We start from the raw sequence: 27,885 nt of genomic DNA on the forward strand, positions 1-27,885 counted from the left end.
GCTAGAACTCTTCTAGCCATGAATAGGGTTATATTGGTAAATAAGGCAAGTACCAATAAATAAGAAAATCTCCCTAGGGTTTACATTCTAGGAGAGAGATGAGGTGGGTGCTGGGTGTGGTGGGAAATGCTAGTGATATTGATAATGCCAAGTAGTATGGATGCTAAGAAATAAATAAAATAGGGTAGTGCTCTAGAGATTGATAGGGCAGGGCAGGGCTACTTTGGGTGGGTGACGCAAGGGAAGACTTCCCTGAGCAAGTGTTGCTGAAAGTTATTGGAAGTACCTCTTGGGACCTGATATTTGTATCTGGACTCTCCAGACTGGACACTGAGTCGCACTCAAGAACTTGGCTTGGGGGCATCTATGTGGCTCAGTTGGTTAAGTATCTGACTCCAGCTCAGGTCATGATCTCACAGTTCATAAGTTCGAGCCCCATGTCAGGGTTCTGTGCTGACAGCTTTGAGCCTGGAGCCTGCTTTGGATCTGTGTCTCCCTCTCTCTCTGTCCCTCCCCCTCTCATTGCTGTCTCTCTCTCTCAAATAAATAAATATTTTTTTAATTAAAAAAAAAGAACTTGCCTTGGACTTTTCCCACCAGTTCACTCCCTACTTTGGCCTGCTTTGGGGAGCTTTCCTGTCCTAGCTGCATTTCGAAATCCAACCCAGCTTCCCATCTGCTGGCTGGTGCCCCCATCAGCTTAGCTAGTTTTCATCAAAGATGGGACCCAGGGTGCCTGGTTGGCTCAGTCTGTAGAGCACGTGACTCTTGATCTCAGTGTTGGTGAGTTCAAGCTCCCCATTGAGTATAGAGCTTACTTAGAGACAGACAGAGAGAGAGAGAGAGAGAAAGAAAGAAAATTATTAGGTCAGGCCAATCATTTATTGAACTCCTATTGTATACCAAACGAGCAGGCATTTATTGAGTAACTTCTGTAAACCAAACCAATAGATGTTTATTAAACATCCATTGGATACCAAACCTACATTTATTTATTGTTTACTGTGTATGCAAGTCAGTGTTTGCAGATGGTCCGCAACTTACAATGGTTCAACTCAGTTTTTCAGCTTTATGATGGTACAAAAGTGATACACATTCAGTAGAAAACTATACTTCAAATTATTCTTCAAAATTATACTTCAAAATTGATCTTTTCCCCACACTAGCTATATGTGTACAATTCTCTATCGTGATGCTGGGTATTGGTAGCACGCTGCAGCTCCCAGGCAGCCGTGTGATCACGAGGGCAAACAACTGATACATTCTGGTTTTCACTTTCAGCATAGTATTCAACAAGTTCTACGACATATTTAATACCTTGTTATAAAATAAGCTTTGTGTCTGATGACTTTGCCCAACTGTGGGCTAATGGGAGTGTTCTGAACACGTTTAACATAGGCGCGGCTAAGCTATCATGTTCAGTAGGTTAAGTGTATTAAACTCACTTTCAACTTAAAATATTTTCAACTTATGAAAATGGGTTTATTGGGATGCAAGCTTATTGTAAGTCAAGGAAAATCTGTACTTTATCCCTGGAATTGAGGAGAACACACAAGTTGTAGCTATTTCTAAAAACTTGCAACTGAGTTGTGGAGCCAAAATGTTATACAACTATGGCTATAAAAGGCAGGGCTTACTACAATAAGTGCTATGTTGTACAGAACAGCCTCTAAGCCCTTTGAGAATCTAGAGATGGGCCTAGAGATCTGCATAGAAAGGGGTGGCCATAGAAGGCTTCATGGAGGAGTTGAAACTTGAGCTGGGTTTTAAAGGATAGACAGGACTTAGATAGACAAGGGGAGTAGGGACTGAGGTAGCATGGCTGGCCAGGGCTGTATGTGTTTTGAACCCTAGGATATAATTCTCGGCATCCATTATTTGAACCTGGTGCCCTTTCCTTTCTGATTTTCCAGAATTCTTGTAACATCCAGATCCTCCATGATCCCTGTTTCTCCTAGGCCACAGCTGATTCCTTGCCAGTCTATAATAATTTGTCCGGTGATCAAGGGCTGATGTCATCTGGCTAACACCAGAATGGGCAGCCTCAGGGAAAGGTGTTTATGATACTTTCAGCAGAAAAGGGCATAGAACCCATAAAAGTTGGTTTAATCACATCTAACTATGGTGGATTTCTAGTTCAGGTGTCCTCCTACCTTCTAACCCAGAAGTCTTTAAAACAATCATGTTTATTTCCTCTGCCTGGAGCCTTGAGACAGCAACAAGGCTGTTGAGAATTTACTAGATTGAGAATTTATTAGATGGTCTCAGTGACCTCTTCCCATATTTCTGAAAGCAGGAAGAATGACATTTTACTATTTTATTACTCCAATGGCCAATAATATAGTCTACTTTCTAGAAATCAGTCATAAGAATCGTCTGACCTCTCTGAGTCTCAGTTTCCTCAACTGCAAAGCGAAGGTTATTTAGAGGATTAACTAAAACAACACACTTGCAGTGTTGTGAATGGAGTCAAATGCCCAATACATGTTCAGTGAACACAGATTCCCTTCATTCCCTTGTTATACCCCATCTGGTGGAAAGTTCAACACAGCAACATGACCTCTCCACTCAGTGCATCATCAACTGTCCTTCCTCCTTCTCCCCTCCCAGCCATCCACATGAGAAGGCCAGGCCTGAGGCCTTGTGCTTTGGCATCCAGGCCCTTGAGCCTCTATCACAGACAATATGGGGCTGCAGCCCATGACTTGGCCCTGGGGTGGGGAAGAGGAAGACCCAAGCAGGATCAATGTCATTCTTACTTAGGGGAATTTACAGCATAGTGAGCCATGCCCTCTGTGGGACACCATCAGGGAAGACTCTCAGGCCAGCTCTGTCACCAAGTACTTTGGGCTGGGGCACAGACCATCTGCTGCCCCTGGACTACTGCATTTCTTCCTTCAGAGGGAGCCTTTGGGGATGGCTGTGTAAGTCAGTCCTCCACCTCCATTTTCCCACAACTTTGACCTTACCCTTATGCTCGTGCCATGCTCTTCTCTGTCTTTGTCTGTGTCCTCCACTTCTCCTCCCCACCCCCCAATAAGTCCAGACCTTTGTGCCTGCTGGTCCATCTACCTAAAGTGTCCTTCCCCTTCCTGCATCCTCCTAGACAACATTTTCTTCACCAGTCCAGCTCAGATGTTTCCTCTTCTGAGGAGACAGACTCCTCAGACTCCTTGACTCACCCATCCTACTATATCCAGTCCCTTAGGTATGTCTCTGTGCCTTGGTTTCTATATCTGGAAAATGGGGCTGATGATGCCAGTATTACCATAGCTAATCACACTGTAGTAGTAAAAATGAAATGAGATAATAGTAAAAAGCACCTTGTAAAGGACTGTATAAGTAAGCACCGTTGTTAATGGTAGGTTTGTGTCCAACAGAAACTGGTCTGTGAGTATGTAATATTGTATAGTGGGGGATGAGTTCCCATAGTGTAGCAGTGGAAAGCAGTCCAGGGAAGCAGTGTAGCAGTCCAGGAAGGAATGATGGACTCAGAGGCAGAAAACCTGCTTCTCTCTACTGCTAGACTAGGTGTTCCTGAGCCAACCCCCGCCTTCTCTGGGCCTCAGTTTCCTCCTCTGCATGTGAGTGTGGCCTCCAAGGGCCCTCCTAGTTATGCTCCCTTGGCTCAGACACTCTGGGTACTGGGCTGTGCAGGTATTGCCTGAGCTCTGAGACCCTGCCCAGCTCCCAGGCTGGACAGCTCCCTTGGAATTTCAGAAGGAAGCGGAGGCTCCCAACTCTCAGCATCTGGACAGCACCTCAGGTTGGGAGGCTGGAGAGCCCAGCCGTCAGTCCTGGGCTTCTGAGTGGGGTGTGGGAGAGTGGGAAGCTCACTTCCAGAGGAAAAGAGTAGAGATCAGCAGCAGTAAGGAGCTCCAAGTCCTCAGAGAGCAGGCGGGAGGGGTCTGGGCCAACTCTAGCGCCTTAATGAAGAAACTAAAAGACGGTAGCCTTTGGGATTTGGCTACAATATTTAGGGCCAAGATCACCAAAATCATTTAGACTCTGATGTCCTGATTGGCCCTAATCCAGATATAAGACATAGGATTCTCACCTGATGCTATGGAGAAGAAAAATTTTCCACTGTGATTGTTCAGCATCTTATTAGCAATCAAGGGCACTATCTCACACACAGCAACTATGGGGATTTTTTTTTTAAGTCCTTTGGTGTGTCTTTGATGCTGGACCCAGTAATTGGCTGTTAGGTTTTAAAGGCTTGGCATTTCCACTGTGAGTCATAACTGTTCATTGACATACCTCATTTATTTCTTAATTCCTTTTAAAGCCCCAAAAGATAAAACACATTGCGTGAAAAATTTTAAAACTGCACTTCTTTAAACAGATTCTATGTTGTATACTTTTCCTAGGTCTTTCAGCCATTTATTTACCCATCAAGTGATCATCTAGTGTCTCTTGTGTACTGACAGCTTCTCTTACTTTCTTACCCTCACACCCATCCTGTGACTTAATTATCACAACCACCCTATGAGCCAGGGATAGTTACTCTCTTTTCACAAGTAAGGAAAATGCAGCCCAGAGAGGTTAAGTGACTTGCCCAAGGCCACACAGTAAATGACTGAAACAGGATTTTGACTTAGGACATTGAACTTCTAATTGTATCATTTTGGCCTCCTCTCACCTTCTTTGCTCTTCACCCCATAGTCCTCATGCCCTGCCCCCTACTGTTTTGAAGCAGAGAACACTGAGGACAATGATAGTTGGGTAGATGAAACACAAACCAAGTGGAGGAACACTTGGTCTTACCCCAGAGACCTAAAGGTCATGGTCACCCATTACATGCCAGGACCCATGGGGGCTCAATAGCATGTGACTAATACTCTGGATGAGAAGGGGAAATTAAAGAGGGGCACAAATAACTAGGATTCAGACAAGATAGCTGGTCCTGTAGAAGAGCATCTAAGGAAAGGAGAAGGAGAAAATTCTACCAATTAGAAATCAAGTCTGAACTTGATGCAGGCAAGTAGGGAAAAAGTCAGCAATTCAAAAAACCTTCTGTTCCCATTAATCTCATGATGTTAGATTAAGATGTTTTACATAGTGGGGCACCTGGCTCAGTTAGTTGAGTGTTTGACTCATTATTGTGGCTCAGGTCATGATCTCACAGTTTGTGAGTTTGAGCTCTGCATGGGACTCTGAACTGACAGTGCAGTGCCTGGTTGGGATTCTCTCTCTCTCTCTGTGCCTCCTCCCCCCCCCCTCAAAATAAATAAATAAACTAAAAAAAAAAAAGATTTTTATGTAGTGGCAGGATAGGGTATGAAACTACATCCTTTGGCAGGAGGTGTTGTGAGGTGGGGAAATGGCAGCACTCTGTTGGCACCATCAGATCCTTGGTATTCTCTCAGGCAAGGAGACTGATCTCTTCTGGTCTTATTTCTTTATCTGGAAAAGGGACATCTTTCCCATCTCTTGGGATATTACCAGTAGATTACATGAGTAGATTACACGAGATAACATGTGCAAAGCCCTCAGTGCAATTCCTGGCATGTGGCAGTTGCTTGAACATTGTTATTTAAATTCCATGAGTTATGTTGAGTTAGTTGGTCCAGAGTAGAGGGGACTCAAAATTGGGGCCAAAAGAGGGCCCCTGGGACTTAAGGGTTAACATAGCATAGACCTGATTCTTTGTAAAAACATACTCTTTTTTCCAACATGCCGATGAGACTCCTACAGCCCACCACGGAGTTGGTCTAAATGGAAGTGAAGTGAGCTCTAATTTGAGAATCGTAATGGACTGTTGATGTGCCCATGGCAAATGCTAATGATGATTGCAAACAAAGGGTGGTGGCCCGTAGAAATGAAAATCTTCTACATTCTCTGGAAGAAAAGAAATATTTATTTGAGACCACTGGTTGGGTGCTTTAGGCTGAAAAAGGCAATACGATATGGGAGACAACATGGTAGAGGGAAGCCTGGACTTACAGCAAGAGGATCAAATCCCAGCTTCATCCTCCAACAAGCTTTGACACTGTGGGAAAGTCACCAAGTGTCCTGCCTTGTTTATGGGAACCGTTGTCTTTGTACCTGCCTTATCTCTGTCATAGAATTATTGTCAAAACATGGGGCACCTGGGTGATTCAGTCGGTTAAGCATCCGACTTCAGCTCAGGTCATGATCTTGCGGTCCGTGAGTTCGAGCCCCGCGTCGGGCTCTGTGCTGACAGCTCAGAGCCTGGAGCCTGTTTCAGATTCTGCGTCTCCCTCTCTCTGACCCTCCCCCGTTCATGCTCTGTCTCTCCCTGTCTCCAAAATAAATAAACTTTAAAAAAAATTAGAATTATTGTCAAAACAAAGAGGTAGCTTCCTCAAAAAATTAAACATAGAATTACCATATATCTAGCAGTTCCACTTCTATGTATATACTTAAAAGAATTGAAAGCAGGGACTCAAACAGATGTTTGCACACCCACATTCATAGCATTATTATTCAGAATAGCTCAAAGATTGAAATTAACCAAATGTCCAACAAAGGTTGAATGAATAAGAAAACGTATACACATACAATGGAATATTATTTAGCCTAAAAAAGATGTCAAATTCTAATACATGCTATAACCTTGATGAACCTTGAAAACGTTATGCTAAATGAAATAAGCCAGACACAAAGGTGCAAGTATTGTATGATTCCATTTATATGAGGTACCTACAATAGTCAAATTCATAGAGGAAAAAAAGTAGGATGGTGGTTACCAGGAACTGGGTGGGGAGAGGAATGGGGAGTTATTGTTTAATAGGTACAGAGTTTCAGTATGAAGTGATAAGATTTGAAGGTAAATGGCAGGGATCGTTGCACAATATGAATGTACTTAATGCCAATGAACTGTGCTTTCTAAAATGCTTAAAATGATTAAGTTTACATTATGTATATTTTCCCACAATTAAAACACGATAATTTTTTTAAAGAAATGGCATAATGTAGAAGAAAGTGCTTTGCTCTCTGTAGAGCTATAGGAACCAATTAGCTGTGGTAAAGAGGTTAGAATGTAGCATTTACATTTCTGTTAGAGCAACCATCAAAATTGCGGCCCAGCCTAGAACTTTCACAGCTGTTTTCTCATCTATACAATATCAGGAAGATGTAGATATGAAAAAGAAATAGCACCCACTAAGAGTTGAAAGTAGGGCTTCCTCTGAAAAATCAAAAACAGGAGTGGGGGACTGCTGTTTTTCCTAATACACTTTGTAGAACAATTGGACTCTAAACTGTGCAGATATAGGGATGCCTGGCAGGTTCAGTTGGTGGAGCGTGCAGCTCTGGATCTCAGGGTTGTGAGTTCGAGCCCCATGTGGGGATGATTACTTAAAAAATAAAATATTTAAAAGAATAATAAAATAATAAATTGTGCATATACATGTTTCATAAAAATAAACATAACTTAGGCATTATTGGGGGCCAAATCAGAAAAAATACCAAATGTTTCTAATTCATTACTTTTTTAAATGCTTCTCATTTACTATCTGTTCTGTTACTGACCTTCATTACATAATAAAATGAACTAGGCCAATGAAACCTGGGTGTTATTGTCAGAAAGAGGTATCTGACGAACACTGAGCACGCTGAGTTCTTCCACTCTGCTTACTAGGCACCCTGAGAGGGGAAGGCCCTGTCCCAGGACCCTCGGTGTGAGCCCATTGATAAATGAATCAGTTGGCTTTCCTGTTTATTAATCAGTCTCCCAGGAATTTGGTGCCAAAGCCTGGATTCTTGAGAGGTTGGTTTCCTCACATGAACTTTGCAGATGGAGTTTGACAACCTCTAAAACCAGGACAAAACCCAGGATCTGTGAGGGACCCGTCAAAGTGTTCTTTGAAGTTCCTCCTTCCTTGAGGTCTTAGCCCCTTTAATTATAAAACTTAGAGCAAAAATCTAATGATAAACTCTGTGCATAAAGGTCAGTATATACCAATAAGTAAATATTAACTTTGGCGGTAAGTTGGCACAATTTCTAAATTGCACTTCACAGGTACTAACCTAATCTGCTCATTAGCCGTTTTTAACATCATTATTGAGATGTAATTCACATACCATACAATAAACCCATTTATAGTGCAAACATTAATGCTTTTTGGTATATTACATTATTAATTTTTTTAATTCTAGGTAATATATATATAACATAACATTTTTTTTAAAGTTTGTTTTGAGAGAGAGCATGCGTGCATGCCAGCGGGAGAGGGACAGAGAGAATCCCAAAGAGGCTCTGCACTGATGTCTGCATGGAGCCCAATGCAGACGGGCTCAATCTCATGAGCCGTGAGATCATGACTTGAGCCAAAATCAAGTGTTGGACATGCATTGCTGGTTTTACTGCATAAATGTATAAGTAGCATTTCAGTAGTCTCCTTTTGCTATGCTTTTCTCCCATTCTTGACTTAGTATCATCACTCAAGGGTCTGAAACACATGGTCAGTCTTTTGTCACATTTAATCTAATTTTGGTTATTCCCATGATGACACCTATTGCAAATTATCAACCCATAGCAAACACGTTAAAGAAAATAAAGACCTATTAGGCTTGAGAACAACCACAAAAAAATCAAGAGTTGGACATGTAACCAACTGAGCTACCCAGGCACTCTTTAACCATTTTTAAGTGTGAAATTCAACGGCATTCATTACATTCTCAAGTGTTTCATTGTTTCATTTCATACCTGTGAAGGCACCATTTTATAGACGGGAAAACTGGGTCTGAGTGAAGTTACCAAATTTACCCAGAGTTACTCGGTGAGGAAGTGACAAGGTAGAGTTGCAAGCCCTGCCAACCCTGAAAGCTGAGCTCTTCCCAGTGTGTCGTGTTGCCTTCTACTGAGGCAGAAAGGTTTCTCGGAGGTAAGCAGTCCAGAGTGGCCAGGAGGTGGGCTTGTAGGTGCCTAAAGGAGCTAGGCAGGGGCAACTGTGGAGTATGTTCTGCTTCCCTGTGCCTCCTGGCCCACCCTCCCCATTCAACTTTGAACCAATTACTTGTGCTCTCCTTTGTGCCTGTCACTCGTTCTCATCTGAGGACTTGAATAGGCCACCCTTCTGGCCAAGCTTTGCAAAAGAAGGACCCACAACTGTCTCTGCTTCCTCATTCCTTATTATTTCTCAACCTGCCGAGATACAGTCCCATGGCTCCTCTGATGTGACCCTCACCTCATTGGTGTCACTGAGTGGCCTCAGTGACCCAATGCAATGGCTGACTCTCTTGGAAGCTATGAGGGCTTTTCCCATGGCTCCCATGGCATCCTTCCTGCTCTCATGATCCTCCCAGCTCTAACCACTCCTCTACTTCCCTCAGTCTGTCCTTAGATGCTAGGTCGCCTCAGTCCCCAGTCCTCTGCTCACTGTTCCTGCTTGCCCTGGACAGCCTTCTCTGTGACCACAGACAAACCTACAAGTCCCACCAGGCCAGACCTCTCATCTGAGCTCCAGCCTCAATCCCTGCCTGGCTGTCCTCGCTGGTCATCCCACCAGGACCTTACATGAACCATGTCTAACATGGAACTCAGCATCCTCTCCAGCTCCAAACCAGCTCCTCTCCCCTTGTCCCAAACTCAGTAAGTCACAGCCCCATCATCCACCCAGGCACCAAGGGCAGAACCTGGAGTCATTCCCTTGAATGTGAACTCTACCAGGACAGAGACCTTGTTCCCTTACTTTTTTTTTTAACCCTATACTTTAAGCACCTGGGACTGTGCCTGGCTATAGGAGGTACCTAATAAGTATTTGTTGAATAAACTTTTTCCCTCTTCCTACATACACAAACTATCCCCAGGACCTGTCTATTCTGCCTCCTAATACATCCTTCCATATACCTCTGCTTCGTCCAGGGGCTCTACTGCTACTCTAGCCTAATCCTCCCTCAACACCTGCCTGGGCAAGTACAACAACCTCTTCACTGTTACTTGTGCTCTCTACGTCTGATCTTCCCACTCAAGACCATTCCTCAGGTCACCAGCCAGCAAATTCTCACAAAAACCCAAATGCGTTCTTGCCCTTACCTGCTAACAAATCCTTTATCCTGCTGTGATCAGGATAAATTACCTGGCATTAAGGGGGTCAGCTATGGTTTTGAATAAGTATTTCTGTCCTCTCTGTAGCAGATTTAAGGCCAGAGAGTCTTTGGCCTTCAACTCAAAACTCTGTTCCTAGGGGAGTAGTGTTGTAGATCTCTCTAGCATCAGAGACCTCTGGTAGCTCCCAGCAAAAGTGCTGGCCTGGGTTAGGGCCATGTCGGGCTCCTGCTCCACATCCTCTTCCCTGTTTGTCCTCCCCACTCTCGAGTCCATGCAGGGGGCATGACTTGGAAGTTGTGTCCAGTCATTCTGCAGAGTGGGGGAAAGAAGAGGGAGGGACAGAGGCAGAGCTGCCAGGGTGATTCATCTCTCTCCTTGCCTCGGATCCCCCTTTCCTGCCATCATGCATCTACATCCTGATCTGCCTGCAGCCACCCCTGAAGATCTAGTGGGGACCCTAGCCTGCCATCAAGGGGCAGAGGCCTTTGTCAGGGTAAGCAGAAGGGAGACAGACCCAGCTACCTCCATTGAAAAAAGGGATTTCTGGCTTCAGCTGCCTTAATGGGCTTGGGTCTTGGTAACTTAGAGCCTGGAGTAATGGAGATTGGGGGTACAGTGAACTCTGGAATCAGGCCAGGGAGTGGGGTGTTGCTGGGCATAGGACATAGAGGGATTCAGGCTGTAAGGAACTTCTGGAATGCTTTGGAGTCAGGCTGCAGGAACACTTGAGAAATTCTGAGTATCCAGGCTCAGAGGGCATCCTATTGAAGTGGCTCAACTGAGGTTGTGGGACCTTTTTGGGAAATGTACTACATTTAGGCTGTAAAGGCCGTCTGGGGACTCACAGATTTAGGCAGGAGGCTTCTTGGAAAATGTGCTGACCATGGCTGTGAGGATGCCCAGGAAAGGCTACTGGACTCAGGGCCAATAGGTCACTTTGGGGGACTACATAAAACTCAAGTTATGGGGGCTTCTTGGAGAGATCAATGAACTGAGTTTATGAACGCTTCTTGGGAAGTTTACTGAACTCACACTGCAAGTCTGGAACTTTGCTTACAGATTCAAAGTCCATGCAGCTTCCCTTTGCCACACAAACCCAGAGTTACCCAACCTACAGACAGGCAGGACACAGAATGAAGTCACCCACAGGGTCATTCAGTCTCTCTCTCTCAAGTATACACACACACACACACACACACACACACACACACACACACACACATTTCACACCACCTTCCCAGACCCTTCTTCTGGTTCTTCCACATTTTCCTGACCTCTAAACACAGGAGTGCTCAGCCCTCAGTCCTCAGACCTCTCCTCATCTTATTAGCTCTTACTCCCCAGGGATCCCACTCAGTCTAGTGACATTACACACCATCTATTCTCTGTTGACTCTCCATTTTTCATCTCCAACCTAGACCTCTCCGTCAATGCCAGACTCATTCATATCCAACTGTCTGCTTGACACATCCACCTGGTTGGCTGACAGACATCTCAAACTCAACATGTCCCAAAACAGACAGACTTACTTCTGACCTTCCCTCCCATACTCCTTCTTCCCACAGTCTTCCCCATCTTAATAAATGGCAACTGCATTCTCTCAGTTTTCCATGTCTAAAAACACAGTCATCTGGGATCCTGTCTTTCATATTCTGTATCAGCAAATCCTGTTGACACTACCTGTAAAATATATTCAGAATCTAACCTCATATGACCATCTCCACCACATCCACTCTGGTTCAAGTCATCAGCAACTCTCCCTAGCCTCCCAGTTTTCTACTTAGTCTCCTTGCCTCAATCCCTACCCTCCTCTAGTCTATTTGCAATGCTGCAGTCTTTCAAGAATGTAAGCCAGAGGGGTACCTGTGTGGCTCAGTTGGTTAAGCGTCTGACTCTTGATTTCAGCTCAGGTCATGATCTCATGGTTTGTGAGATCGAACCCAGCATCAGGATTTGTGCTGACAGCATGGAGCCTGCTTGGGATTCTCTCTCTCTCTCTCTCTCTCTCTCTCTTTCTCTCTCTCTCTCAAAATAAATAAAATAAACAAAAAAAAGTAAGCTAGAGCACACCAATCATTTCTTTACAACCTGCCAGTGGTCTCCATCTCAGAGTAAAAGCCAACATTCTTACCCTGACCTCTATTGTTTTACGGTATTCTTCTTCCCCACTCCTCTCTCTCTTCCTTCATTCCTATCACCCTTTCTTACATTCACTCCACTCCAGTCATCCCTGTTTTGCTGCTGTTATTAGGACATGTCAAGGCTACTCTATTTTGGGAATTTTTTAGTTTTAAAGTTTTTTTTAAATTTTTTTTTTAGTCTTTATTTTTGAGAGAGAGAGAGACAGAATGGGAGGGGAGGGGAACAGAGAGAGAGGGAGACACAGAATCTGAAGCAGGCTCCAAGCTCCAAGCTGTCAGCACAGAGCCTGATGTGGGGCTCAAACCCACTAACCATGAGATCATGACTGGAGCCGAAGTTGGATGTTTAAACAATTGAGCCACCCAGGCGCCACTGTTTTAAAGGTTTTTTTTTTTTTAATTTTTTTTAACGTTTTTATTTATTTTTGAGACAGAGAGAGACAGAGCATGAATGGGGGAGGGTCAGAGAGAGAGGGAGACACAGAATCGGAAGCAGGCTCCAGGCTCTGAGCTGTCAGCACAGAGCCCAACGCGGGGCTCGAACTCACGGACCGTGAGATCATGACCTGAGCCGAAGTCAGACGCTTAACCGACCAAGCCACCCAGGCGCCCCTAAAGGTTTTTATTTAAGTAATCTCTACCCCCAACATAGGCTCAAACTCATGATCCTGAGATCAAGAGTCACATACTCTTCTGATTAAGTCAGCTGCCCCAGGATTTACTTTTGTACTTGCTTTTCCCTGTACCTGTGATACTCCTCTCTCAGATAATCACACAGCCCACCCGTCAGTGCTGTCAGGTCTCTCCTCAAATGTCACCTCACCAGAGGGATCCTCTTTTTACCTGTGTAAAAAGGCAATGTTCTCTTAGCCACTCCCCACCCCCTTTCTCAGCTTTTTATTTTCTCTGTAGCTCTTATCAGCATCTGATATGCTTATTTGTTCATTGTCTCCCTTCACTAGAATATAGACTCCAGGAAAGCGAAGATTTTGTCTTGTTCACTGGTGTATCCCTAGGTCCTACAACAGTACCTGGAAAATAGTAGGTTCTCAATAACTATTTGATGAATGAATGAATGAATGAATGAATGCTGGGAACCAAGTAAATATTTATTGGAATGAATGAAACTTTGTTGGTCTCACAGACCTCTATCTTCATTTTCAGAGACTTTAGGAAACAAAAAGGAATTTTCTAAATCAGTTACCAAGATTGTTACACAGGAAAATCAATACTTAGACTAAAGGGAAGGTGTTTAGGACTTGTAGAACAGTATGGGATTGTCGCAGACTATGAGTCTGGAGTGCTCTCTTGTCCAACAAGAGAGCTGACACAGAATTGAATATGAGAGAGGCTAATGTCCAGAAGGAGACAAGAGCCCAAACAGGGGTTTTGCCTCCATATTCATTGAGCTCACAAGATATTACCCTCATGGTGAAACATGAAGAAAACAAGATCTTACACATGTGAACGTGGAGAAAACAATCATACAGCAATCATTAACTTGTGTGAGTAAGAAGCAGAGTCTGGGGGGGCAAGTAGAGTTTGTCTTCAAGGTACATTGGCGCCAGATGGAAAGTAATTTCATGCAGGTGATATAACAAGTTTCTCATGATCCCGTTACAATATCTCGCTAACTAACCTTGGGGTTTTTGCTCCATGGTGGCCCCTTTCCACCCTAAGCTTTTTTCTAAACCATTTATGTAAGTAGAACCTATTTCCCCACATGGGATGCTTGAAGCATAACAGTTAAAAGGGTTACAGAACAGATATTGGTAATGTCTAGTCTGGAAACAATAATCACTTTGGGTATATAAAACAGAGATGTTCATAAAGAGAACTGGCTACAAAAGGGATGGAAGGACGAGAAACCACTGGGGAACATAATGCAACTCAGAGGTTAGCAGCAGCAAGAAGCCAGTTCTACCCTTAGGTTGGAAGGTCCCTGGGAGGAGGTTGCTAGGGCGCAGGATCCAGGGACACCAACAGAAGCTGGAACTACAAAACAAAAGCAGAGATGCAGTCAGAGGTGTGTGTTGGGGAGAAATAGTCTGGCCTTTCCCCAGTGTATCTCCCTCCCAGTGCCTCCCATTGGTCAAATATGCCAGAAGCTGGGAAATGCAGCCTGCAGGGGTGGCCTCCTATAATACAGACCAGAGCAGGGAGAAAGAAGGACCGGTGTGGAGGGCAAATGGCCCAGGCCCAGGAGAGGGACAAAGGCACTTCAAAAGGTAGAAGAGGAGAGAGAGAGACATGGGGAGGGAGGCAGAGGCAGCAGCAGAGCCCATGAGTGAGCAGAAGGGAAAAATCAGACCTGAATTATACTTTGAGTTTGGACTAAAGCTGTGGGAGGTGCTGCCCCGCACTACCATATATAATTTTTATCACTTGCTTCTAGTCTCTCACTTCTGGCAGTCGCTTTAAAGAGAGGAATCTGGGGCTCCTGGCTGGGCTTCCAAACCTGCTTCTGCCCTTCTCTTGCAAGGTTGACCTATTGTTGTTATTCGACACCCGTCTAGAGCACTGTCTTTAAGAGTCCTTTATTACATGGCAGGCACCAGACTGGTATTGTCCGTGGGCCCATGGGACTCTGATGGCTCCCAGAGCATCCACTGTTACTGTGGCAGTGGAAGATGGCAGAATACACCCCAGGTACAACTGGTGCCTTCAATTTAGCAGAAGCACCCTTCAAACTCTTTACTGCTCTTAGAGGCCTCACCTCCACAAGGGGGAGAGGGTTTGTTCAGTCTCAGTAGAGCCAGGACCAAGGGGGGCACATTTCTGGGGAGGAAGGCTTAAGTTAGGGAAGAAGTTTTAACTTCTGGGTGTCTTGTAAAGGAGTAAGGTTCCTGTTCCACGAGGCATTCTAGGAAAGGTCTGTCCAAAATGTTGTAGAGGGGAAGCCTGCTCTGGTAAACTGAAGGGAATGCATTCTCCATTGTCTCTAACTCTGCCCAGCTCTGAATTCTGTGGGTGACCAGCCCTCTCCTTTCATTCTGTTCCTGTTCTCAACACATCCTTCTGCAAACCAAGGCCAAGTTCAAATTCCATGACCCTGGTGAGGGAGCATCTGAGGGAAGGGCTGGTGTGTGCCACTCACTCAATGGGCCTTTCTCTTCCTGCCTGGCTTTGGGTTGTACAAACTGGCCCTCGGTGGGTGTGGTAGACAGAATAATGGTGCCCTAATCCCTGAACCTGTGAATAGGTTACCTTATGCAGCAAAAGGGACCTTGCAGGTGTGATTAAGTTAAGGATCTTGAAACAGGAAAACAATCCTACAGCGCTTATGTGCAGGTGCCTCTGGAATCTGGAAAGGCAAAGGATTCTCCTCAAAGCTTTCAGGAAGAGGGGCGCCTGGGTGGCGCAGTCGGTTAAGCGTCCGACTTCAGCCAGGTCACGATCTCGCGGTCCGTGAGTTCGAGCCCCGCGTCAGGCTCTGGGCTGATGGCTCGGAGCCTGGACCCTGTTTCCGATTCTGTGTCTCCCTCTCTCTCTGCCCCTCCCCCGTTCATGCTCTGTCTCTCTCTGTCCCAAAAATAAATAAAAAACGTTGAAAAAAAAAAATTAAAAAAAAAAAAAAAAAAAAAAGCTTTCAGGAAGAATGGAGCACGGCGGACACCCTCAATGTCAGCTCCATGAGACAAGTTAGGCTTCCGACCTCCAAAACTCTTAAGATGATAAATTCTTGTTTTAGGCCATTCAATTTGTGGTAATTTATCTAAATAGAAAACTAACACAGAGTATTTGTGACCAAGTCCTGCTCTTGGTCACAGCCTGGTAGTCGGTGGAAAACTCCTCTCTCATCAAAAGAGAGTGAACATGGCATTAAGAGCCTGGGCCTTAGAGGCAGATAGACCTGGATTTGAACACCAGCTCTGCTACATTACATGATATCTCAGAGCTCTACTTCCTCATCCATGAAATGGAAGTACTAATACCTACTTTGCCCAGGGGGGTTGAGAAGATGAAATAAAATAATGCAAGTAAGGTACTCAGCATAGTGCCTGGGACATAGGAAGTCCTGGATACACAACAGCAGAAGTTATTCTTACTACCATTTCCGCCACCAACACTGTTATTATTACTACTACCACGGCTATTATTGCTACTGCCGTTGCTACAACTACCACTGCCAGCAACAACAAGAGCAGTCATTGGCTGAAGAGCAGTGCAGGTGTCACGAAAAGGATGACTAGAGACAGCAGCGGGAAGGGAGGGATCAGGGAGCAGCAGCAGGGAGGGTGGGATTAGGAAGGGTCAAAGGGTGGAAGTCACAACTTCAAACTGCTGTGTGACATTGACTTTGGCCTGAGCGCTCTTGAGGCTGAGGAGCATAACATCTGCACCAGCCTGCCCCAGATGTGTGCTAGATGTTTCTGGGGGTGCGGCCTCCTGGCTCAGAGACCTTGACTCAGAATCACCTGCTAAGGCCTTCCGTGTGTGCTTCTGTCTGGCCCAGTACCCTCTGTCCAGGCCTGGAGCAAGGGGAACACCAGAGAAATGCAGAAACATGAAAGAGCCCAAATTCAAGGCCTGGTCCTCTGCTCTGGAAGACAAACCAGGATCCTGAACCCAAGTACACATTCATTTCCTCCTGGTGTTTTCCAGCGGAGAGAACAGGTCAGATAGAAAAAGAATGCGCGGGCAAGGTACGAAAGCCTCCTCATTATCTCTGTAATTCTTTCCCAAGGCCCTATCGTGGGGCTCTCCCTGCTTTTCTTTGAATGTACACAGAGGCACCAGGGGGCTTCTCCTGAAGACACTGGGTTTGATGAGCAACTCACTAAGATAGTATGTTGTAGATATTTTTAGCATGCTTTACCACCTAACATAGTGGTTAAGAATCTTCCTCTGGAGTCAGATAAAATCTAGCCTCACACTCTGGCCTTGTCACTTTTTAACTGTTTGACCTTGGACAAGTTCCATAACTTCTCCAAGCCTCAATTTCCTTATCTTAATAATTGTTGTAATAGCAGATACCTTCTAGAGTTCTTGTAAGGAGAAATGAGATGGTCCATATATGGTACTCAGCATACTGCCTGGACTTTAGCAATTACTGAGGAAATACGATACTGGTGACTGTTGTTGATAGTATCACTGTCATGTTATCATTTATGGAAAAAGCTTCAGCTCAGGACCAGAGGCAGCCACACGTCTAGATGCCAACTTGGCTTTATGTCTCCATTTTGTCACAGCAGCCTGAGACCACATGCTTGGCAAGGTCCGGGAGCTCAGGCAGCCTGTAGATCTCCCTGGTGGGTTCAGCTAGGCACAGCTCTAAGAGACCAAGAAGAGATGTTGACATGTTCCAGATATGTTTCACAGCTGTTGTAGTGGGGATTGGTGCTGTCTCTCCTACTCTCCTACTAAACCATAAAAAAAAAAAAAAAATTGTTGCTGGGAAACTGGTTTTTAAGTTCATGTGTCTCTGGACAAAAGGATTGAATTGGTGAACAGGCTAATTCAGTCATGACTGATGAGAATACACCTGAGAAACCATGACACCTCAGGTTTATCTCCAACGTGGTGAGCAGGAGCATATTTCCCCAGGGTACAACCTGGATATAGAGAATGAGTCAAATGACATTTGGCAACAGCTTTGAACTCATACTCCCGGAGCGACAACAATTGATGGGATGCAGTGAGACAAACAATCTCCTTCGTCACTGGTGCTAGTGCAATCACTATGACCTTTGGGAACGTCATTTGGCTGTTGGTGTCAAAGTGTTTGTTTCCTTAGGCTTGGAAAAGCTATCTCTGAGGATCTATCCTAAACAAATCATCCACAAACTTAAAAAGAGCTGTATGCATGAGTCTGTTCATTGCCTCTTTGCATATAAGAGTCAAGAGATGGAAACATCCTGAATATCAACCTAATGGTCTAACAGGAGAGAGTTGGTTAAATAAACCACAGCATATCCATTCAGTGGAATGTTATACGGCCATTACTAATGAGTATCATAAAGACCAATGCCACTGTACAGGAAAAAGTTTATGGTATACATCAAGTGAAAAAGTCAGACACAAAAAGTCACACACAAAACTGTATAGAGGACTAAATGGAAAAGTAGATGGGAAAGAGTTACAGAAATATTATTGGTGATGGGGTGCCTGAGTGGCTTAGTCAGTTAAGCGTCTGACTTTGGCTCAGGTCATGATCTCGCGGTTTGTGAATTCGAGCCCCGCATGGGACTCTGTGCTGACGGCTCGGAGCCTTATGCCTGCTTCGGATTCTGTGTCTCCCTCTCTCTCTGCCCCTCCCCTGCTCATGCTCTGTCTCTCTCTGTCTCTCAATAATAAATAAACATTTAAAAAATTAAAAAAAAAAGAAATATTATTGGTGATGATATTAAGATGATGGAGGAATTGTGGGTGGCTTTTTGGTACATCCTCCAGGTTTTAAATTTTGTAGTTATACAACTTGTCATGGTAAGTACAATAACCACCCCCTCAAAATCTCCCCCAGAACCTCTAGAAGGAACAGAGCCCTGCCAACACCTTAATTTTAACCCCGTGAGACCTATTTTGGACTTCTGACCCCCAGAATTATGAGATAATGAGTCTCTTGTTTTAGGCCACCATATTTGTGGTAACAGGAAATGAATACAATATATACAATAAAATTGAAATGACTAATATATATAATAAAATTAATTTCCTAAACTGTAAGTTATTATATTTTGTCATCAAATACAGTGGAGTAATTATATATTTTCTTTACACTTATGACATTCCTTTGAATAAGGAAGAGGATTGATTTGGAGCATACAGACCAGAGTTTGCATCTCAGTCCCTCAGCTGTGTGACCTTGAGTCATAAGTTCCCAGAAAACTTCTCTCATCTCCTAACCTACATATGTGTGGACCCTGAAATATGATCATTTTCAACTGCAGTGGGCCCTGAGAGGGTAGACTGCTTTTCTTTAATCATTTTTTTGAAATTATAAAAATAATATAAGATCACAAACAAAATTGAAAATATAGAGGAAAAACTCCTATAATTCCTTTACCTTAACACCATAATTTTTCCATGCATTTTCTTCATAGATACATCGTGTTAGTCAAGACTCACTTTCAAGTAACCAAAACCCAACTCAAAGTCGCCTAAGTTTAAAAAGGAAATTCATTGGTTCGATAACTGGGATAGCTTTTGGGATAGCTAGATTCATGTGCCAAAATGATGTTAAGGTCCTGTGTCTCTTCATGCACTGGCTCTCCTGTTTTCTGTGTACCTTTAATAATTCTGGGGGCTCTCTTTGTGTGATGGGGAAGAATGGTCAATAGCATGAGGAGGCTTCTGTGGTCCTTACAGCTCTTGACCCCAGAGGAAGATAAAGTATCCACATACCAAATATCATGCTGAGACTCTGATTGGCTTGCCATGGGTCTTATGCCCAACTCTTGGACAAACTAGTGTAGGTAATGGAAAGGGGTGTCATGATTGTCTGAGCCTGCGTCACTTGCCCACTCCCGAAGGCAGGGATTGGAAGGAACAAGGTGATTGCCATACAACGAGGGGGAAAGGCAGTTCCAGAAGGTGTTGGGCATGCAAAAACAGGAGCTGTCCTCTATCCATATTTTATAACATGAGTTATTTGTTGTTTCATTCCAAAGTCTTTAGAACTATCATTAAATTTTTCTAATTAAAAAACGTTTTTTAAAAAAATGTTTATTTTTGAGAGAGAGAGAGAGAGAGAGAGACAGAATGTGAGCAAGGGAGGGGCAGAGAGAGAGAGAGAGACAGAATCTGAAGCAGGCTTCAGGCTCTGAGCTATCAGCACGGAGACCGACGTGGGGCTCGAAATCAGGAACCTGAGCCAAAGTTGAATGCTTAACCAACTGAGACACCCAGGTGCCCCCTTTAAAACTATCATTTTAATGAATTTTGGTTTGCAACCTACATATTTTGCCTAACCCTCATTAAATATTGTTGGCTACTTGGATTGTTATAAAAATTCTTCCGCTATAAATAACACTGCAATGAACATTTTTGTGCAATAGTTTTCTCCGAAGTTTAGATTATTTCTTTTTTTTTGATGTTTATTTTTGAGAGAGAGAGAGAGAGAGAGGAAAAAGAGCGCACACGCATGGGAGGGAGGAGCTGAGAGAGAAGGAGACAGTGAATCTGAAGCAGGCCCCGCCATAACAGGCAAATCCAGACATGGGGCTCAAACTCACAAACCATGAGATCATGACCTGAGCCAAAGTCGGACACTCAGCTGACTGAGCCACTCAGATGCCGCTAGATTATTTCTGAAGACAGATTCCCAAAAGAGGGTTTACTGGGTTACAGGTGGCAAATTGGTTTCCAGGAAGGTTGCACAAATGTACAGGAAATAGTGCAGCTGCTTTGAGTAAGTGGTAGAGCAGGGCCCTCTCCCAGGTCTTGCAAACTGGGGTGGGTTGAAAGGATACCACAGATTGCTGTGCCCTGAGGCCATGACCAAAGCAACAAACAGGAAGTCTACTTACCCTGCCTAAAACCAAGAAAAAAATGCAAACTCACTTGTGGTTAGGGAAATGCATACTAGAACTATCTCTCATCCATTAGGTTGGTGAAACTTGAAGACGCTGATAACATACAGTGCTTGTGAGACTGGGGGAAGAGGCACCCTCAAAATCAGCCGATAGAGATGGCAATTAGGACAGTCTTTTGGGAAAGTAATCTGGCCACATGGATTAAAACTGATTTGAGAATACCTCCATTGTATCACATAATTACCATTTCTTTTGTGGCAAGAACATTTAAGATCTACTCTCTCAGCAACTTTCAAGAATATAGTACAATATTATTAACCACAGTCACCACACTGTCCATTATATTTCCAGAACTTATCTATTTTCTAACTGTAAATTTGTACTCTTTGCCCAACATTTCTCCATATTCCCCCCCCCCCCCCCCCGGTAACCATTTCACTTTGTTTCTAAGAGGCTTTTTTAGATTCCACATATTAAGTGATATACAATATTTGTCTTCCTTCCTTCCTTCTTTCCTTCCTTTCTTTTTTTTTCTTTCTCTTTTTAAGTAAGCTCTACACACAACATGGGGCTTGAACTCACAACCTTGAGATAAAGAATCTCATGCTCTACTGACTGAGCCAACCAGGTGCCCCCCAGTATTTGTCTTTCTATGTTTGACTTATTTCACTTAGCATAATGCCATCAAGTGCATCTAACATCATTGCAAATGGCAGCATTTTCTTGTTTCTCATAGCTGAATAGTATTATAATATTTAAATATATCAGATCAACATATTGTACACCTTAAACTTATACAACATTACATGTCAATTATATTTCAATAAAGCTAAAAAAATTGATTTGAGAGTCTCATGTTTGTGAATCTTTAATTAATTAATTGATTGATTTAGAGACAGAGTGCTTGCAAGTAGGGGAGAGGAGCAAAGGGAGAGAGAGAGAGGGAGAATATCTACGCTCAGCATGGAGCTCAACATGGGGCTTGATCCCACGACTCTGGGATCATGACTTGAGCTGAAATCAGGGGTTGGATGCTCAACCAAAGGAGCCACCCAGGCTTCCCTCAGGTTTGTGAATCTATTCAACAAAAACAAAGTACCGGGTCTGTTTCCTGGTGGTGTCACTTCCTTTTTCTTCACAGGTTATGGCTCCCTGCATGAGCTAGATCTATCATGTGCCTCTGGCCTTAGGAGGTGCCATACCCATCTCGGTCTTAAACAACTAAGCATTTGATGTGGACTGTGGCAGAGGCAGCTAACTATCTCCAGTGGCTATTTCCCCTTCCTCCTTTCAGTAATAGATCCCACAGAGCCTATGACCATCCAGTGAGAGACCACATAACCCTGCCTCCCTTACAGCTAGGTGTGGCCCATAAGATCTGGCCAAGAGGCGATGATTGGAAGTGATGTCTGCAAACTCCAAAGGTGGAAGAGTTTGTTTGTCTGGAGACTCTGGCCTCTGAGAGATATCAGTGAATATTTGCTGGTCTCTTGAACTGAGAAGAAAGAGAATTGGGAGCCACAGGGTGGCTGCTTTCTGCCATGAGAACAGAGAAACAAGGAGAAGCAGTTTGCCAAGAAAGGAGAATGGAGTAAATGCAAAACAGGAGGCAGGATGGGGGTATGGTGAGGTGTGAGGGGGTTCAGAGCCACTGTCCCAGCCCTGGCTCTCATTCCTCACGAATGAGGCCACACCACTCCTTTGCTTGGGTCCTTTTAATAGATCCCCCATTTTCCTTCACCTAATTTGAATAATTTTTCTGTTACTTGCAAAAAAAAAGGGGGGGGGACTTCACATAGATAGAGCCCTCCAGAATAACCCTTTCTTTGGCATATGATAACCAGTAAGGAAAACTTATTGAGATGATATATTTTGCTTTTGCTGTTGTGGAAAAATTAGAAAGACTAGCAGTCATTTGTTTATTTATTCTTGGGATTTTCCCTCCCTGTTCTGAGAAGGTAGACAGGCTTTGAGTTTCCTGCCTCAGAGGAACTTCAAGCTATAGGGCCATGAGAAGACGTTACCTAAGACAGCCTGCTGTCCTAGGTTTTGTTTCCAAAAGCTTGAGTTTCCATGGAAGACCATCCTGGAGGAAGGGAGAGAGATTCTAGGTGGGGGAGGTAGAAGCAGTGACAGTGAAGGGAGAATCCTTGAGATAAGAGAGGGATAAAAGTCTGTAGATTCGGTGACTTTGGGGAACTTGTAACCTAACCTGGCTAGTCCCAGGGAGATTCCAGGACCCTAGAGGGGACCAGAAGCCTGGTGCATCAAGAGAGATTGGATCCTGGTTTTCTGTGTCTGACTGTCACTTCCTGACCATAAAACTTTACTTACAAAAACAGAAGTTTGGGCAGACTTAGCCCATAGAACATAGTTTGCTGATCCTTGAATTAGAATATGTTCATTTCACAACCCTCCGTGCATTAAAAGATATGGGCCTCATGCATCAGTGGATGTCAACATCATTTTTAAAAAGTGAGATGACCAGGCATTGTGTGCCTCCTATGGTCTTGCCAAAGGACACAACCAGAGTCTAATTCAGTCTCTGGATGCATCTACATATACGCAGGAAATATAGGACACAGAGAAATATGTTGAAATGCACGAAGAGTATGCAATCAGCAAAATCTGGACTGTGGGAAACTGCACAAGTCAAAAGGATTGTTGGACAGATTGGATAAAGTAAAAGGATAGAGGGATGAGGAGATACAAGTTGAAAGAGATTTAGGGTTGTATTGTTTTGGAGAAGGATGGGCAGGACTAAATTCCAGTTTAGGGATGTATGTACTATGGGGTGAGCGTTATAAAAATCAGCCCTGGAGAGGTTTGTGATTGGAAAGGGGCCCCTGGATGGTGCTTTTGGGGTGGGTGGCAAGATTCTATTTCTTGATCTGGTGGTGTTGACAAGAATGTTCACCCTAAATTGAGCTATGCATTTGCTTTGGGTTTTGTTTGTTGTATTTATGTTTTATTTTGTAATTAAAAAAATATTTCTTATTTATTTATTTACTTATTTAAATTTATTTATTTAAATTTAAGTTAGTTAACATACAGTGTAGTATTGGTTTCAGGAGCAGAACACAGTGATTCATCACTTACATATAATGCCCAGTGCTCATCCCAACAAGTGCCCTCCTTAAAGCCCATCACCCATTTAGCCCATCCCTCCACTCACCTCTCTCCATCTACCCTCAGTTTGTTCACTACAGTTAAAGAATCTCAGGACACTTGGGTGACTCAGGGGGTTAAGTTCTGACTTCGGCTCAGGTCCTGATCTCATGGTTCCTGAGTTCAAGCCCCACATCAGGCTCTATGCTAACAGCTCAGAGCTAGGAGCCTGCTTTGGATTCTCTCCCTCTGCCCCTCCCCAACTTGTGCTCTGTCTCTTTCTCTCTCAAAAATAAATAAACATTAAAAAAAAGTTTAAAGAGTCTCTTTGCTTTGTCTCCCCCCAAAATGAGTTCTAAGGACGACTTAAATCTGGAGCTGCTAGGTGCCATCGCTCCTGTATGCAGAAAGCTGCTTTGGGAACGAAGTCCTGCCCGGAGTAACACAGGGTCTAGAGACAGAATGTGAGACATTAAGTTGTTAAAAAGCAAATTTCAACTGAATAAATTTGAAGATCTAATTGGCTTTATTCAGATATTATGATTTGGGCGGCATCGCATCTAATAAGTAGAGAGATGCTCCATGGAGTTGTACAAATGGAAGGTTTTCATAGGCAGTAGGGTGGGACAAGAAGGTATTAGTAAAAGAAATGATTGATTCAGGCCTGAACATTTGGTGGGGGGAGGGGATGGCAGGTTTTGTTTATTTATCATGCTGGTCACTTCACTAGTGCTGATCAGGAAATTTCAGACCGGCCTTTAAAGGATCACATTCCTGGGACTGTCATTAAATCTTAGTTTGCTGTAATGGGTGGACAAATGACTCCATTTTGGGCTTAAAAAAATTTTTTTTATGCTTTTATTTTATTTTTGAGAGAGAGAGAAAGAGTGTGAGCAGGGGAGGGGCAGAGAGAGAGGGGGGAGACAGAATCTGAAGCAGGTTCTGGGCTCTGAGCTGTCAGTGCAGAGCCTTAAAAAAAAAAAAACAAAAAACAAAAAACAAAGTCCATGATAATCTTGTTTGATTACCTGCATCCAGGCATTTCTGAAGCTTGATGTATCCATGGAATTTTCATTTATATGAACCAAGAAAGTCCCTTTTTATTTATACTGGTTTGGTTTGTAACCAAAGGAGTTAATCCACGTATCTGTAGATCCTCAAAAGGCTGGTAAATGTTCCTCAAGAAACTGCTGGTTTTGTTGGATTTTTGGTGATTGCTTTAACTATCTGTGGTAACTCACATTCTCTGCCACACACAGGCAAATCTGTTCTTCATTCTCCTGACAGTCTTGAAAGCTTTATTCCATATTTCATAATGATGGGGTCCATTGTCATTCACTAAGGTATGGTTCATTCTGACCTTGTTTGAAAGTTGGGAGAGCTCACTGAAGGACAGGATGGGAAGGAATGTTCTATCAAAAGAGAATAGGTGCCTGGGTGCCTCAGTGGGTTAAGCGTCTTACTCTTTTTTTTTTTTTTTAATTTTTTTTTTTCAACGTTTTTTATTTATTTTTGGGACAGAGAGAGACAGAGCATGAACGGGGGAGGGGCACAGAGAGAGGGAGACACAGAATCGGAAACAGGCTCCAGGCTCCGAGCCATCGGCCCAGAGCCCGACGCGGGGCTCGAACTCACGGACCGCGAGATCGTGACCTGGCTGAAGTCGGACGCTTAACCGACTGCGCCACCCAGGCGCCCCCTAAGCGTCTTACTCTTGATTGTGGCTCAGGTTATGATCTCATGGTCACGGGATTGAGTCCCTTGTTGGGCTCTGCGCTGAAAGTGGAGGCTATTTGCGATTCTCTCTCTCTCTCAAAATAAATATATAAACATTTTTTTTTTAAAAAGGGAATAGGGGCGCCTGGGTGGCTCAGTTGCATAAGCGTCTGACTTCGGCTCAGGTCATGATCTCACAGTTTGTGGGTTCAAACCCCACGTCGGTTCTGTGCGGACAGCTCAGAGCCTGGATCCTGCTTCCAATTCTGTGTATCGCTCTCTCTCTCTCTCTCTCTCTCTGCCCCTCTCCCACTCATACTCTGCCTCTCTCTCAAAAATAAATAAACATTAAAAAATTTTTTTTTTTTTAAAATTTTTTTTTCAACGTTTTTTATTTATTTTTGGGACAGAGAGAGACAGAGCATGAACGGGGGAGGGGCAGAGAGAGAGGGAGACACAGAATCGGAAACAGGGTCCAGGCTCCGAGCCATCAGCCCAGAGCCTGACGCGGGGCTCGAACTCACGGACCGTGAGATCGTGACCTGGCTGAAGTCGGACGCTTAACCGACTGCGCCACCCAGGCGCCCCAAAAAAAAAATTTTTTTTAAAGGGAATAAAAATCCCATCAGCTGGAACGGTTGACACATTTGTGGGATAATCTGAGGCCTCGGGGAAGTAGTGAGCAGTCATGTGTTTCAGGTATCATTCATTCATTCGTTCATCGCATATTTATTTATTTCCAGGCACTAAACATGACAGCCCCAGGCTCAGCTTTCAGGAAACTCATAGCCGGGGTTGGCAGGGTGGGGTGAAGATCTATGTGGTACAACCTGGGGAACTCTTGGAGGCTTGTCTCTGGTATGATTCGTTTTCTGTTTTAACTTCTGAAATTTCCATCATATGAATTATTTCTTAATGTTGTTGTAATACTCCCAGGAGGTCCCATTTAGAATGCAAAAATGTATTTAAAATGTGTTAACTAGACGAGTGAGCACACTTTAGGACACAGTATCACTATGGTGAAGAGTAGGAGAGGACAGATACTTTTTAATTTTTTTCAATAAGGCCCACACCCAACATGGGGTTTAAACTTCCCTCCCCAAGATCAAGAGTTGGATGCTCCACCCAGGATGGATGCATTTTGATGAGAAGACAGTCTCTGGAAAGAATCTACAGCCCTGGGCAGCCAGATGGTATTGTCTAAGGTAAGGGAGGGGGTAGGGAAAAGGAGTGGTTGAGAAATGCCTACTATTTCACCATCTTTCTTGGGTTTAGGTGATACCCATGCCTTGAATATCTCTCCCTGGTAAGGAAGTGGACTTATTTTGTATTCTAGGCTTTGAGGTCAGACAGATCTGTGTTTGAATCCCAGCCTTGCTACTTACTAGAAAGCACCAAATTACTTCTAAACTCAGCCTCAGTTTCCTTATCTGTATAATACAGAGAAAATATTCACCTTGCTGGATGGTGGGGGGGTAGTAAAAGATATTAATGTATATAAAGAGCTCAGCCCACAGCCCAAGAGCATTGGTTTTTCTCAGTGAATGTTAGTTTCCCTTCTTGGTTGAATAATCTTATTCATTTAATGGTGTTTAGCTCAAAAAGACAAGAAATTTCAAATGGCTCTTTAGATCAGCTTTACAGATGGGGGGTGGGGAGGGGGAAGAAAGAGAAAGAGAAAGAAAGACTGACCTAGCCCAATCTCATTCAGTTGACATTCCACAATCACATTTCTCAATATTCTAGAATCTTTCTATTTATTTTGTAGTATTTCTCTTCCTGGCCTATGTTAGCCCCTAAGTCAGACCCTAACTAATCTCCTCTATGTCAGAGACAAGGGGTCATAGAGTTCTTCCCATTCATTGTTTTTGTTTTCTCAAAGTATCACCTTCGGGTGCCTGAGACAATCAGGAAATGAGAGGAATTTTTTTTTTTTGGCAACAAGTAATTAAAAATAATGATTTATTGAAGGTTGGCTATGAACCAGGCAATTAGGCTCTGCATCTTACATGTTTCTTTAATGTTTCTTTAATGTTTACAACAACCAGGTGAGTGGGGATTATTATCTCAGACTTATAGAGCCCTGTAGGGTTGTTTTGAAGATTAAATGAAATCATGTTGGAAAAGTGCTTAGAACATCTAGATTCAATAGAAGTTAGCTGTCATCATTACTATTACTTTTCAGTGAGGAAATTGAGGGTCCAATTAGTTACAATACCCACCTAAAGTCAACCAGCTAGAAGGTTGAAGAAGGATCCCAGGTCTTGCTGTCCTTAAAGTCAATGTGAGAGATCCACCATGTTTCATAACATCCTGACTGAAATGACAAAACATTAATCAATTTGAATAATAACAAAAGTTTCAACCCTATCTAAACTCATAGTCTAGAAAATGTTAACTGTGATTTTGGGCCAACACATTCCCACCA

General features: G+C 43.6%; 1 long non-coding RNA gene across 1 annotated transcript; it reads right to left on the minus strand.

Moving 5' to 3' along the window:
* Positions 1-5,645: 5,645 nt before the first annotated feature.
* Positions 5,646-27,874, minus strand: LOC131516444 (uncharacterized). Its single transcript, XR_009264077.1, has 2 exons — positions 27,680-27,874; positions 5,646-5,841 (listed from the first exon to the last, which is right to left on the minus strand). It is a non-coding gene; the product is annotated as an uncharacterized LOC131516444 (long non-coding RNA).
* Positions 27,875-27,885: the final 11 nt, after the last annotated feature.

The sequence above is a fragment of the Neofelis nebulosa genome, chromosome 7, assembly GCF_028018385.1.
Source record: "Neofelis nebulosa isolate mNeoNeb1 chromosome 7, mNeoNeb1.pri, whole genome shotgun sequence".
Taxonomy (NCBI): domain Eukaryota; kingdom Metazoa; phylum Chordata; class Mammalia; order Carnivora; family Felidae; genus Neofelis; species Neofelis nebulosa.